Raw genomic sequence first — 13,251 nt, forward strand, 5'->3', positions numbered from 1 at the left:
GACACACTCATGTTGCTTTTATAACATTTCACAGTTGGCTGCATGTCTCGAGACAGGAAGGAAATTAACAGCTTGAGGTGTCTGAGTGATGCTTCCTCAGCTGCTGCTGGCTGCGCATGTTTGTGTATGAGAGAGAGACAGATACTGTAAAGAGAGAGAGAGAGAGAGAGAGAGAGAGAGAGAGAGAGAGAGAGAGAGAGAGAGAGAGAGATGTGCTTTCCTCTATGAGTTATGGTAGGAAGCCCTGGTCATTTGTCTGTTGAAGTTCTAAAGTCAAACTTTGCAAAAGTTTTCAGACAGGCCATAACACGGTCCACCTACCAGAGCACATAAGCTCTGCTTTCTATTACTGAGAAATCTCTCTCTCTCTCTCTCTCTCTCTCTCTCTGTCTCAGTATAGAGGTCCCACATTTTACTGCATGCTCTGAAGACAACAGATAGCTACAGTAGAGCTGCTTGTTTGGAAAAATTCAGCCCACTTCTCGCTCTGGAGACTATTTTCTGTAGGAATTGATTGATCTACAACTCACCTGCTTTTGAGTATTATCTGTCTAAACAGGTGCGCGCTGAGAGGAATAATTCACAAAAAAATCAATCTTCTGAGTATCAAATTGTCACCGCCTGTAGGCTTGAAAGGTGGCTCTGAAAAGTTTGCAGCTTGCTCCCTCGTGGAGATTGGCAGCTTTAGTCAGCTTGGTTCCACAGCGGTTGGTGCCCGGTTAGACCAGAGTGCAGCATGGCCAAATTAATTTGCACACTTGTGAAATAGGTGGTGCTGGAGTCACGGCAATGCAATGACAACACGTGTTGGTAGTTCACAACCAGACAGTTGACACAGTTAATTCAAGACAGTGTGTTTGTACATTCCTCTGTCGCCACGCCACCGACTGAAGAACATGCTTTATCTGTTTACTAGCAGGGCGGGATTATTTAAACTATACAGATAACGTTTCAAAAGGGTCAAAAGAGAAGGGCACAACATGTACCAATAGCCAAGGTTCAAGCAAATTTAGTGGCAATTTTAACCAAATTTCCAGAAAAATCTGCAAACAAAAAAGAGTGAATCTGCCTTTCTGTCCAGTGTTGTTCCATAAATTGTTTGCACTGAGATAAACAGTTGGTAGCATTAATTTTCCAGTTGGGTGCGAGGTGAGAAAAGGATGCAATGAGATGACAGAAGTAAAAGAGAGCAGCCATCTTTGATTTACCTGTATGCTACAGACCCCTCAGATGATCCGGGTTCCCAGGATCACAACCAAACAGGGTGAAGCTTCTTTTAGCTTAATGCTCTCCACGATGGAACAAACCTCCTGAACATCTGCGGTCTGCTAAAACTGTCAGCTCATTTAAATCAGTGCTTAAAATGTTATTTTTTACTGCGGCTTTCCAATAAGGTAGATACAAAACTCATGTTTCTGTAACTATCTATGAATAAAATTGTCTTGTCAGTCAGACGTCAAATGGACACAAACAATGTAGAAAACATGAATAATACATATAATAATAATAATAATGAATAATACATAGTTTCATGTATTAATTCATTCCACACACGTCTGATAGTTCAGTACATGAACGTTCATTTCATGTGCTTCATGTACATCATCATTTATGCACAGTATCTCTCATTTTGCTTAATCAATACACCAATCTTTAGACCTCAGCAGCATAGGAAATAACTTTTTTGCACTATTTAAACTTTTCAAATCACCGACATTTCCACTGAAGTTTATTTTATGCGCTCATAAAAACAGATGCACGGAAACTCACTTTAAGGTTTGCTGGCCACAATCAATCAAGCCGTGGTTACAAAAGACGTAAACGGGGCGATTTGCATGTCTGTTCCATTGAAATGCTTTGAATTTGTTCTGAACTATTTCTATTGTAAGTGTGATGGTGGCCCTCATGATGGATTCCAACTGTGGCCCTGAGTCACAAAGAAAAAGCTTATGCTGTTCCTACAGCATAACAAGCTTTTCTGTCGTTGATCTGCATTGTTCAGTATGTTCCAAACACAACATAGCTATTCACACTGCTTTTGTCGCACTGTTGCCTTCCTGCACTGTGGCTCAGAAGCTTTGTCAGAAGTATTTAGTCCTTTATTGGCAAAGCAATGAGTGTTTGGAACAAACTGAACATACAGATCAACAGTGGAGACATGGATTGTGCTGCTGGAGTGGTTTGAAAAGTTTCTATGAAGATTTTGACACATTTTTTTTTTTTTTTTTTAGCTATGTCTCTGCGTCTCCATCGGGATTCATAGTGCTGTAAATCCAATCTTTGTACAGCTGTTCCTCTGCAAAAAAACGAAACAAAAAACAAGCTACACATTTCTCAGTCACCTTTCAAGCATTTTCCAGTCAAAAGGCAGATTTGCAGTGGAGAACACTAACCTTTAACACCAGCTGAAGAGTAACACTGTAGCACACTGATGCTGGACGGACATGATTCATGCGGAGGACACAGCCGCCTGTGTGTCTGTGTTTCCTCTCTGGCAGGTGTGTAAAGCCACGTCTTTTGGAAATGAGTAACAGTAATGTAACTGTGTGGATTCCAGAGTCCATTAGTTTTGCATGTGTACAATGTGGGAGCCTGACAAATCCTTTTATATCAGAGTGTGTGCATGTGTGGGTGTGTGTGTTTATTTGTCTGGGATCACACATAGCTTTCAGACATGTTTATCTTCAACATTATTGTGTGTCCGAGAGTGTGTACATGTGTGTACTTCTGAGTGTGAAATCCCATTAAGCGTGTTAAAACCCTCTTTGGCCTACTGCCCGCTCAGAGAGAGACAGACTACGCACGCACACACACACACGCACACACACACACACACACACACACACACACACACACACACACACACAGACAGTTATCACACCTGTGTACACCTTCGTGTGTGTGTGTGTGTGTGTGTGTGTGTGTGTGTATGAGAGTGTGAGTCTGTGTATCAGCTTTTGAAGAGGTGTTGTGTAATTTTCGGATGTATATTTTCACACCATTCAACACTGTTTACCTCTTCCTGGCATCTTATTATGGCGTCTTCAGTGTGCCATCAAGATATATATAGTCTTTTCCACTGTTTCATTATAATCAATGAACACATCGTTACATTTAAACAGCCATCATAAAATAAAACACTCAGCTGAAAAACGAATGAAACGCTCAGTACGTTTGACAGTTAACTGCGGTTATGCCTCCGCGGCTGCAGCAGCTGAGGCCGGAGGCACCGTGTCTTCAGCCTGTCCGTCTGTCCGTCTGTCTCGTGTGAATCTCATCTCTTATCTCAGCAACGTCCTGAAGGAGTTTCTTCAAATGGCACAAATGTTCACTTGGACTCAAGGATGAACTGATTAGATTTTGGGTGTCAAAGGTCACTGTGACCACACACAACACATTTTTGGCCGTAACTCAAGAATTAATGTGCTAATTATGACAGATTTTCACACAAATGTCTCATAGGATAGAATGATGAAGTGATGACATTTTATATCCAAAAGGTCAAAGGTCAGCTTCACTGTGACATCATAGTGTTATGCAAAAACACTTTTCTGGCCATTATTCAACACCGTAACAGGAACAGATGGACAGATTGGGACTACATTTCATAGTTGGTCAGGTACTGAATTGGTGACTCTAATCTTGGTTGTCCACTTTGAAACTGTGCTGATTGTTTAGATCTTCTGTGCTGTCGGGTTGAAGATGTGTGTCCACATTTTACAGTTTGTAGCTTCTTCTTTCCAGCAGCCATATTTGAAGCATTGTAGTCACCACACGCTCATTGGTGAAGTCACAAAATGAATTTTAAGAAGACTTTTACTTTGAAATTTGACTAAATGAGTAAATGAATGAAACATTTAAATTGACAATAAAATGTTTTAATGTTGCTATAAATTAAATATTTTGTTTTAATTTAAATTCAATTTTAACAAAGCATTCAAATACCAAAGAATCTGCACTATGTGGCCAAAAGTATGTGGACAGCCAAACATTGCAGCTTGTTATTTATGTGGACATTCATTGAGATCTGCCCCCCTCTTTGCTGCTGTGCCCCTCTGTTCCCCTCCCACAAGATTTCCTCACAGTCGGCCACAGGAGCCTCAGTGAGGTTGGCCGCTGGTGTGGTGTTATGATCGGGCCTGGCCCGCAGTCAGCAGCTCATTGGTCACCACTTCTTCATGGATGTTGCTTTGTGCACGGGGGCGTAGGCATGTTGAGACAGAAAAGCTCCGTAAACAAACATCTGCCTCAAAGATGGAAACACGTTATCGTCTAAAAGAGTTATTCACAACCTGGGGGTCATGATTTGACTCCAAGGGGTCCCCAGATGATTATAAGGATTTAACTGTAAACACATTTTTAAGGCTTGAAAATAATTTGAAACAATGTGGGAAGATAAAAATCCATCATTGATTGAACTGATCACATGTTGTTATGAAGGACATGTCATATGCACTTGACTTTGTATAAATGGGTCACCAAAAAAAAAAAGTCAGTGCACCACTGCTCTAAAATATCATTATGCTGCATGCTGTAGCATTAAGATTCACCTTAATTTGAACCAAAGGAACGAGCACAAACCATGAAAAACAGCCCCAGGCCACGAGTTCACAAAAGAATATGAACAGGGCGGTCCACGTACTGCACATGCAGTGTAGAATTATTAATGGGCACTTTTAATGAACCTTTTGAGTTTTTAAAATCAGAATTCAAATGCAGTTTATTAGCTCCTTTAAAATAATACACACATACGTCGTAGAGTTGGGGTTCAAAGTTCATTCAGTAGCTGTTCTGGAGCTTTCCATAACAACTGTTAATGGAGATCATGTGATATGATGAAAAGGTCCAGAACAGTTCCTGATGGGCTGTGAAGTGAGAGTGAGGGTGTTATATGAAGTGTAGCATAACGTATACACGACCTTGATACCAAAAAATGTAAAATGTAAACTTTTGTGTTCGATGTTCCTGATTCCATGGAGTAATATTCTTTATCCAGTCATGTGTTCACAAAGTGCTGAACCTCTCTCCATCCTCGCTTGTGACCGACTGAGCCTTTCCAGGATGCCCCTTTCATACCCAGTCATGACACTATCACCTGCTACCAATCAGCCTGTTTACCTGTGGAACGTTCCAAACAGGTGTTTTTGGAGCGTTCCACATCTTTCCCAGTCTTTAGTTGCTCCTGTCACAACTTGTTTGAAATGCACTGCTGCGTTAAACTCAGAATAAACAGATATTTACAAAAACTAATTAAGCTGATGAGGTAAAACATTAAATATATTGTCTTCGTGCTGTTTTCAGTTGAGCGAACATCAACAAGGATTAGCAAATTATCACAGTCTGATTTATTTATGTTTTATACAGCGTCCCATTTTTTAATTAGGGTTGTATAATTGTTCTGTACATTATGGTCTACATATTATTCTTTGACACATTTCCATTTCTGGTCCTTGCTTTCATTTGGTCGACTCCTTCATGTGGCTCTGACTCTTTCCACCACTGCTTCCCATCTTTTCTCTGTCCCCATTCTCCTCTTTTTCCTTTCTCCTCCCTGAATACTAAACGGATTACGTAACCATACATTGCTTCGCCACCGAGGATCATCCATGGCATCTCACATGTTCACTTCTCTCTGCAGGGGAGTGACAAGTGAAGCACCGCAGGGCCAATGGATGAGATTTATATCAGCAGTGCGTAACCCACACACTGCAAAGACAGAGTCAGAGACAGACAGCGAGAGACTCAGGAAGAAGACAGAGACAGATGAGACAAAGATGTTATAGCGTGATGAGAAAAATAAAAGAGCTTGTATCAGTAGCATTGTTATTTTTCCCATCTTGCCTCAGTTCCCACCCCCTACAACACAGCAGTGCACGTCTCGCTCTCTTTGTCAACACCACAGGCTGGGTAGCAGCAGTGGAATATTTCTATAATAGAAATGTCCGTCACGCTCAGTGTTTCCATATCTCTTATAGAAACGTCCATCACGCCAAGTCTGGACGTCAGCTCAGCCTCCAAACTCCCCCACCCCTCAGCCCCACTCCTTTAAAACCCCGGAGGGGAGGCAGGGGGGAGAAAAGACGTGGGCCGGCGCACCCCATCAGGGATGTGTGATTTTGTGTGACGTTGAAGCCGTATTTCTGTAAAAGTCAATCACTCTGACGGGGGGTGGGGGGTGGGGGGGGTGGAGGGCTGTAAATCGAGAGTGAAGATGGGTGAGGCTGGGAGTCAAAACAAATTACATTCTCATGGATGGGAGTCGTGCGGACGACAGACAGACGCGCACTCGCTCTGTGTCTGCCGTCGTGGGAGACGTAGTTGTACTCGCCTCGGAGGCAGCTGCTTTTTGATCCGACTCTCTTTCGCTCCCGTACCTCCTCTCTCTCTCTTTCTTCCCTTCCTCCTCGGCTCCTCTTGCTCTGTAATCTAATCTAATATAATCCAGATGACTCACTTTCATCGATTGCACAAATCTCATGTGTCATTTGTGCCCTGCAAAGTATGTGTGCGTTTGAGTGCATATGCACCAGGGGGCAAGTAGTTTTGTACTGTCCAGAGCTGACTGTGTAATGCGGTTTGATGTGAGGTCCCGAGACGCTGAGAAAAGATTAATTCCTCACAGTTTTACATCTCTGCGTCCTGGGGAATCGATAAGCTTCATAGTGGAACACAGGCGAAGGGAATTTTACCAGGTTACATCATCTAAAATCTAAAGTCTGCAAGGGATACCTCACCAACAATGTGGAAGGAGACTGAGATAAAGTTTTAGATAAATAATACAGAGGGTTCTGGGGACAGACAGAAAGACTGAGAGACAGAGGCCTAGCATCCAAAAAGACTAACAACTTCTTCAGAGCAATGACAACTCCCATGGATTCATCTTGCAGAGCTCCAACGGAGGCTTTGAACTCCGACAGAGAAATGAGTTTCTGAATTCTCAAGCCTTTAAGCAGACAAATTTACACGATGAAGTCAAAGCATCATAAAGACTGTCGAGCGCATCTCTGTCAGGGCTCCAGGCAACAAAGGCAAAAAACTGTACACTAGTAGCGTCCATATTTCTGTGTTACATAAATACCTAAATTATTTGGGAGCAATCCTAAAATAGCCTTGTAAGTTTTCGGATACATACAGCATTAAGAGGAGCTGCCTATGACAGCGTTTGCAGAGCAGCTGGAGAGCGTTTCAAAGCAAAATCAAGAACTTTGCAGTTGGAAGCAAAGAAAACATTAAAGTTGAAGAGAACTTTGAATTCTCCACACTTGTTATGTAAGGAAATATAAACAAAAATGATAGAGCAGCTGTTTTGCATAATTTTCCATTTTTTAAAAGAAGATAAAACCATTTTTGGACATAGAGTATTTGTGGAAACAGGGTCTAAGATTAGGTGCCTGGGTGTGTGTGTGTGTGTGTGTGTGTTTCCATTGGCATAGTTTTACAGACATTTAAAGGCTGGAAACTTCCTATCAACTTCTGTGGCGTACGCTAAGACAGCGGCCTCACTGTTACAGTCAGAGCCACACATTCACACCACCTGGAGCACACTAACGTAGGGACACGCTAACATGACAGAAAACTCATTAAAACTCAAATTGATTCTTTTCAGTAATTACAGTTTTTACCAAATATTACACAAGTCAAAACTAAGGACATATACACTGATTTCTGAAGCTTTAATCCTTAAGTTTTCAGTCCTGGTTGATTTTGGCAGCAGCTGTGGGAACACCACGTGTTTCATTCAACAGCCGACGCTCCTTGAGCAGCCGCCGTGTCAGAAATCTGACAGAAAAACAGCTGGTCTGTCTGTTTACAGCGCAGCCAAACGAACTCACATTGTTTTAATAAGAAGTCAGTCAAGAATAATTGCGACCGCGATCTGATTTCATGCAGCGAGACTTTCCACTCAGCAGCAGGGCCCAGGAGCAGGAGCTGCTGGCTGAGGGATTGAAGGTGCTCGGCCTGTCACCTGCAGCTCCTCATCTAACAGCTCGCTGTAGCTGCTGCTTCTCCTTCTGTTACTTCTTGCAATATTTAAAACCGATCAGCTGATGAAAAATACCAAAAATAAGCATGGCTTGCTTTTGCGACTCAAACGCTTTTTAAATGAAACACCAGCAGTAGTAGGAAATGTTGGGTTTGCATTAGCGGTGAGTGTGAACGGTGAACAGTGAGGCTCATAAATGCTCTGGATTAGATCCATGTAACAGTTCCTCTGTTTGGGTGGTAATCTTAATGCAGGGTGGGAGTGGCAGACCCTGCCACTACCAAACAAAGCTACTAAATAGAGCATAATTACTAAATGTATATACTGGATGGTGATCGCAGATGCCAACTTTGAATAGTGTCAAAACTGACCTCCTGATATTTCGACTGCAGATAACAACAGCGTGTTCTGATGCCAACAAATCAATGCTTTGGTATTGGTCAGTAAACTGGAGAAGCTGCCTTCATCTTCATCATTACCTTAATCTCTGAGGCTTACATGCAAACAGTATGGATTTAGAGTCCAAACACACACAGTACAGTACTGCATGTGGGCATGGTCGGCCATTTGTCTTCCTGCTTTTCCTTCATCATCATTCTTCTGCTGAAGGCTCCTCGCAGGTTTGTTGGGTGCTGCTGTTTTCCACACTGGTTTGGAATAGTAATGGGAGCAATGGCAGAATGTGTGACGCCCCGGTACACACTGAGATAGTGAACTGTGCTGTGTGTGTGTGTGTGTGTGTGTGTGTGTGTGTGTGTGTGTATGTATCTGGGTCTTTGTCTATGCACTGTATGTGCGTATATGAATGTGCACCTGTTATTAATGTGCTCATATTTCTGCCTCGCTCACAACCTGCCCAGGAGTATAACCCATCTGCTAAGTGCTGTTCATCAGTCACAGGGAGGAAAAGGGACAGTGAGCTGTTAGAATGGGACACGTGTGTGTATGTGTGTGTGTGTAGTTGGTATTTATCACAATGCATGGACAAAAACCTATTTCAGGGTTCAAGGATATTCTGGTTTATTATAGCTTGGGTTTTACTTTCGTATTTCTGGCCATCTTTCCATTAATAAAAACATTTTATTCATAAAGCAACTGCAAGAAATCCAACCAGTGTCTGCAAACAAAGCTTCTGAATGGAGACAAAAGGTAAAATTAACATCCAAATGGTTAATTAAAAACATCCATCAGTTTACAGGCTGACTCCCTGCTTCAGCTTTGACCCACTGACTACAGCGAGCACGTGTTCCTCTCTAATGACGGCTCATTACTGACATTTCTGGTGGTGTGGCAGGAGCCATTTTCCTCCGGATGAAGTGGATTAATCAATCTTACCATCGACTATCTTTACTGGCTCGTTTACGACCTGTCTGATTATCTGACTGCTCGTGTTTCTTGCCCTGTTGAACTTTGTCGTAGCGATGTTGCCTCGCTCCCAGATCTCAGCAATTACTTTGGTGAATACAAAGTTGTCATAGCTGATAAAAAAAGATGGCCACTGCAACAATAATAAGACCCAAATTGTAATTAACCAGATTTACTGAGAGTTCTGATGAGGCTAAGCCCTTGGCTAAGGGTTGTGATGTATAGCAGACGTATATAAATGCATTTGATATTTTAAGAAATATGCTTATTTGCTTTCTCGCCATGAGACAGATGAGAAGATCAACACCTCTCACGCATTAAATATGAAGCTACCTTAAAGGGAAAGTTTAATTTTAGTGTTTTAATAAAAGAACATCTAAACTGCTAAATCAGCTTCTTGACCTGCATCTACATACAACAATCCTTTGGCAAACACTGAATACATGTGCTAGATTTTATTCATTCAAGTAAGAGCGGGAGTAAAGTAAACTCCTGGATCTGCACCATCGTGTAACCACTTTGTCCTTGGCCCGTGGTCAAACCTCCAAGCAGATGTCAGTGAGATTTGAAATACTGAAGGTATCCAACACGCTGAGGTGAAAACACAGCTTCCACAGCAGAGGCAGGAAGAAACCTTTCACCTTCTTCAACAGGAAACATCTTCATTTTATTTTTTAAGCACAAATCTGGATACCTCTATGACAGAGCGTCTGAGAGGAGACTGGAGCATCATAAATACACTGAAGATGTTTTCTGTTGTGGAAGCCAAAAGCTCTTTAGTCTGTTTCAGTTAAGATTTTTCTCAACTTGCCTCATTCGCCATTTCTCTTGACAAGATGAAGGCTCACAGGTTACGATCAATGAGTGTATGAGGAGATTCAGGCATTGAGGTTTTAAGATTCACTCAGTCAAAGGACGCTGGACTTCCTGCTTTTTGTCTTGTTACAAGCAACTTTGGCTGCTTTCGACTGAGTGAAGATGATCTGAATAAAACAGGGATGTTACACGGGAAGAACGCTCCAGTAGAGAGGCTCAGTATCCTGCTGTGTGTGAGAAAGGTGAGTGTGTATTCGAGTACCAGGCCCAGTTCTTAACGCTCTCCAGGGTTTTCACACTTTTTGAGTCTTACGTCCACACAATATATCCTGAAACCACCACAGCCTTGACACCGTTAGCCGTCACCCTTTCTGTAAAGCAAGGTTGGAGCCCACCTCAATCTCCCTCCCCTCCATATGACGGTTTGTGCCCTATAAATCTTTGAGTGTGACATGGCTGGAAAGCGAGCCGGTCATGATGCTGAGTGCTGGAATATTCCACGTGATCGTCCTGAGCAGCCGCGCGTGTGCGTGCGCAGGGAGCGCGTGCTCGGCTGGGGGAGGCGATGAATGATGCAAAATGGAAAAGAGGCCGACAGCCTCCTTAACAGTTCCTTCTGCGTTTATCACGTTAGCTGCTACAAGTGTATTTACTACAAAAGGAGGTCAAGTACAAGCCAGTAACTGATACTGTATCTGTTTCTGCTCTCTGCTGCCCTGCGCTCCTGCTCGGTCTCCTGGCCCTTCAGTCGACATCACGTACCTCGCTGAAAAAAAGAGGTCAGGCAGAAATCGGCCATCTCTGCATGTTAACTAAACTGTTTGGTCTGCCCGTCTGATCTGCATACTTGCTACACCCCCGTGTTCCCAACTGTTTGTGTTCCCGAGCTTAACCCTTGGTCAGCAAAACGGACATTTCCTGTGCATATGTGTTTGTTTGTGTGTAGCTGGCAGCAGTTCCTACTGTTCCTCTGGTGCCCTAACTGGGTAGTTTGTCTCATGCTATGTGGGAGGAAGTCTCACCATCAATTATAGATTGTGCTGACTGGGTGGAAAAGCCTCTGCGTGTGCGTCCACACCTCCGAGTGTACGTTTGTGACGTTTATACAGAGAGGTGTAATCAGAACTTCCTGGTTCTGCTGTGGAGGTGAAGAAACCTCTTTCAAATCCACACTGACATCTGCAATGACACAAATGACTAAAAACACAGCGCTGCAACATAACCCTGCTCAACAAGATGTTGTGTGATTCACTCCATTTGTCCAGACTGGGAGGGTACATTTTAAAAAGACGAGTAATGTTGTCATCTGTTTAATGCTTCTCTTTGTAGCTGCCTCCAAACACACCATTTCCCACAAGCCCAAGACTGTTGCAGATTAAATCACCAGGGTGAGAGACTGAGGCCAGCTGACTGACAAACTATGGGATGAAAACAACAAGGGCTGAACAGCCGGGCTGGGAAATTTAATTCCAACATGTACTACCAGGGCCAGAATCACCAATGTCAATATTTTTTATTAATACATTATGTATTTTATATTAAAGGTATTCAGTGTATTGTTTTGTGGGTGAGAGGCATGTGCTCAGTTCATCATTAAAATGTCGACAGTGAAGGTTTTAATGGCCGAAATAGAGATGGTATATTTGAGAATTTGCTGTATGAAATGCAAAGATGCAGTAAAGCACTGTGCACTAAGAACAGTGCTTATGTACTTTTTCGCAGTTTATTTTTTGTACAAATCCAACTGAAGCACTGGCAGTATCAATACTTCAGGCATCAAACTGCACAGCCCAGCTCGATGTCAGAGGTGCAGCTCTATGGACGTCACGGTCGGTCTTCTGGTCCACCACTTTGGTCCAGACTGAAATATCTCAACTACTATAAGATGTACCGCAATTTAAATTTGTCCAAAACATTTGATTTATGACCAAATACCTGCAAAACTAACATTCCCATCAGCCTCAAAATGTGCTCTGTGTTTAATGCTAATTAGATAATGAAAGCATGCTAATGCGCTAAACTAATATAGCAGCACGTTAATCATTATACATCCACAACATGAGCACATTAGCGTTGTCGCGATGAACCGCTCGTGTGGCTGCAGAATCTTTGTCTTGTTTCGACAGCAGAGATTACAGCTGAGAAGCTGGAAAGATGATATAAGAAGACAGCGCTGGTCAACATCATGGATAACAGTTGTGATGGCGTGCAGTGCACATGCTGCTGTGCCAGCAAATCATCATGGGAGCTGGAGATTTTTGAATTACCTCCCCACTTATCTTCCTCACAAATTCATTGTTTAACTTTCTTATCTATCAAGCGCTGTAGTAGATGGTTGTTTATCTTATGCATAAGCAAACCTCAGGAACACGTCACACTTCTTGAGAGAGAGAGAGAGACAGAGAAAGAGAGAGAGACAGAGAGAGAGAGAGAGAGAGAGCTCAAAGAGACCCTCAGTTAGAGTTAACAGAGTAACAGAAGCTAGCAGAGCAGCAGCTGGCAGAGAGTGACGTCAGGACCTTTGCTCGCCACAAGGACACACGGAGTTGAGAGAAGCCTTGTCTCATTCACAAAAAGCATGGCTCTCTTTATCCTCCTTCTCAGATTAGAGGTGACACATCAGCACCTTGCTTTTCATCTGTAATCAATAAGGAGGGAACGGCAGCCAAAGCGTGCTCGTGAGGAAGGCCGGACCTTTCGCTCCTTCCCACTCCTTCTCCTTCACCTCCATGATGTCACATCCTGTTTGTTGCTCTCATAGCGGAGACAAAGGCTCTCACAGAGAAGAGGGAGCCACTATTCTCGCAAATTCCCCAGACAGACAGACAGACAGACAGACAGACAGACAGACAGACAGACAGACAGACAGACAGACAGAGAGCCACTCCACAACCCTCTCTCTTCCCAGCCTCTTTTTCTCACAGAATCACTGCCTCTTTCTCTGCCTTAGCGCCTCATCCCTCCTTCTACTTCACTCCTTACTTCATCTCTCTCTCCTCCCCCAAACACGACTCGTCACCACTCTCTTGCACCCACTTTTCCCTCCTACCCCTCCTCCTCCTCCTCCTCCTCCTTAACCACTCCAC

At 43.1% G+C, this 13,251-nt stretch overlaps 1 pseudogene across 1 annotated transcript in view; it reads left to right on the top strand.

The window, feature by feature from the left end:
- LOC143319293 (protein ELFN1-like) overlaps nt 1-13,251 on the top strand; it is a 101,503-nt pseudogene that overhangs the window by 82,431 nt on the left and 5,821 nt on the right. The window lies entirely within an intron of this gene.

This window comes from Chaetodon auriga, chromosome 4, assembly GCF_051107435.1.
Source record: "Chaetodon auriga isolate fChaAug3 chromosome 4, fChaAug3.hap1, whole genome shotgun sequence".
NCBI lineage: Eukaryota > Metazoa > Chordata > Actinopteri > Chaetodontiformes > Chaetodontidae > Chaetodon > Chaetodon auriga.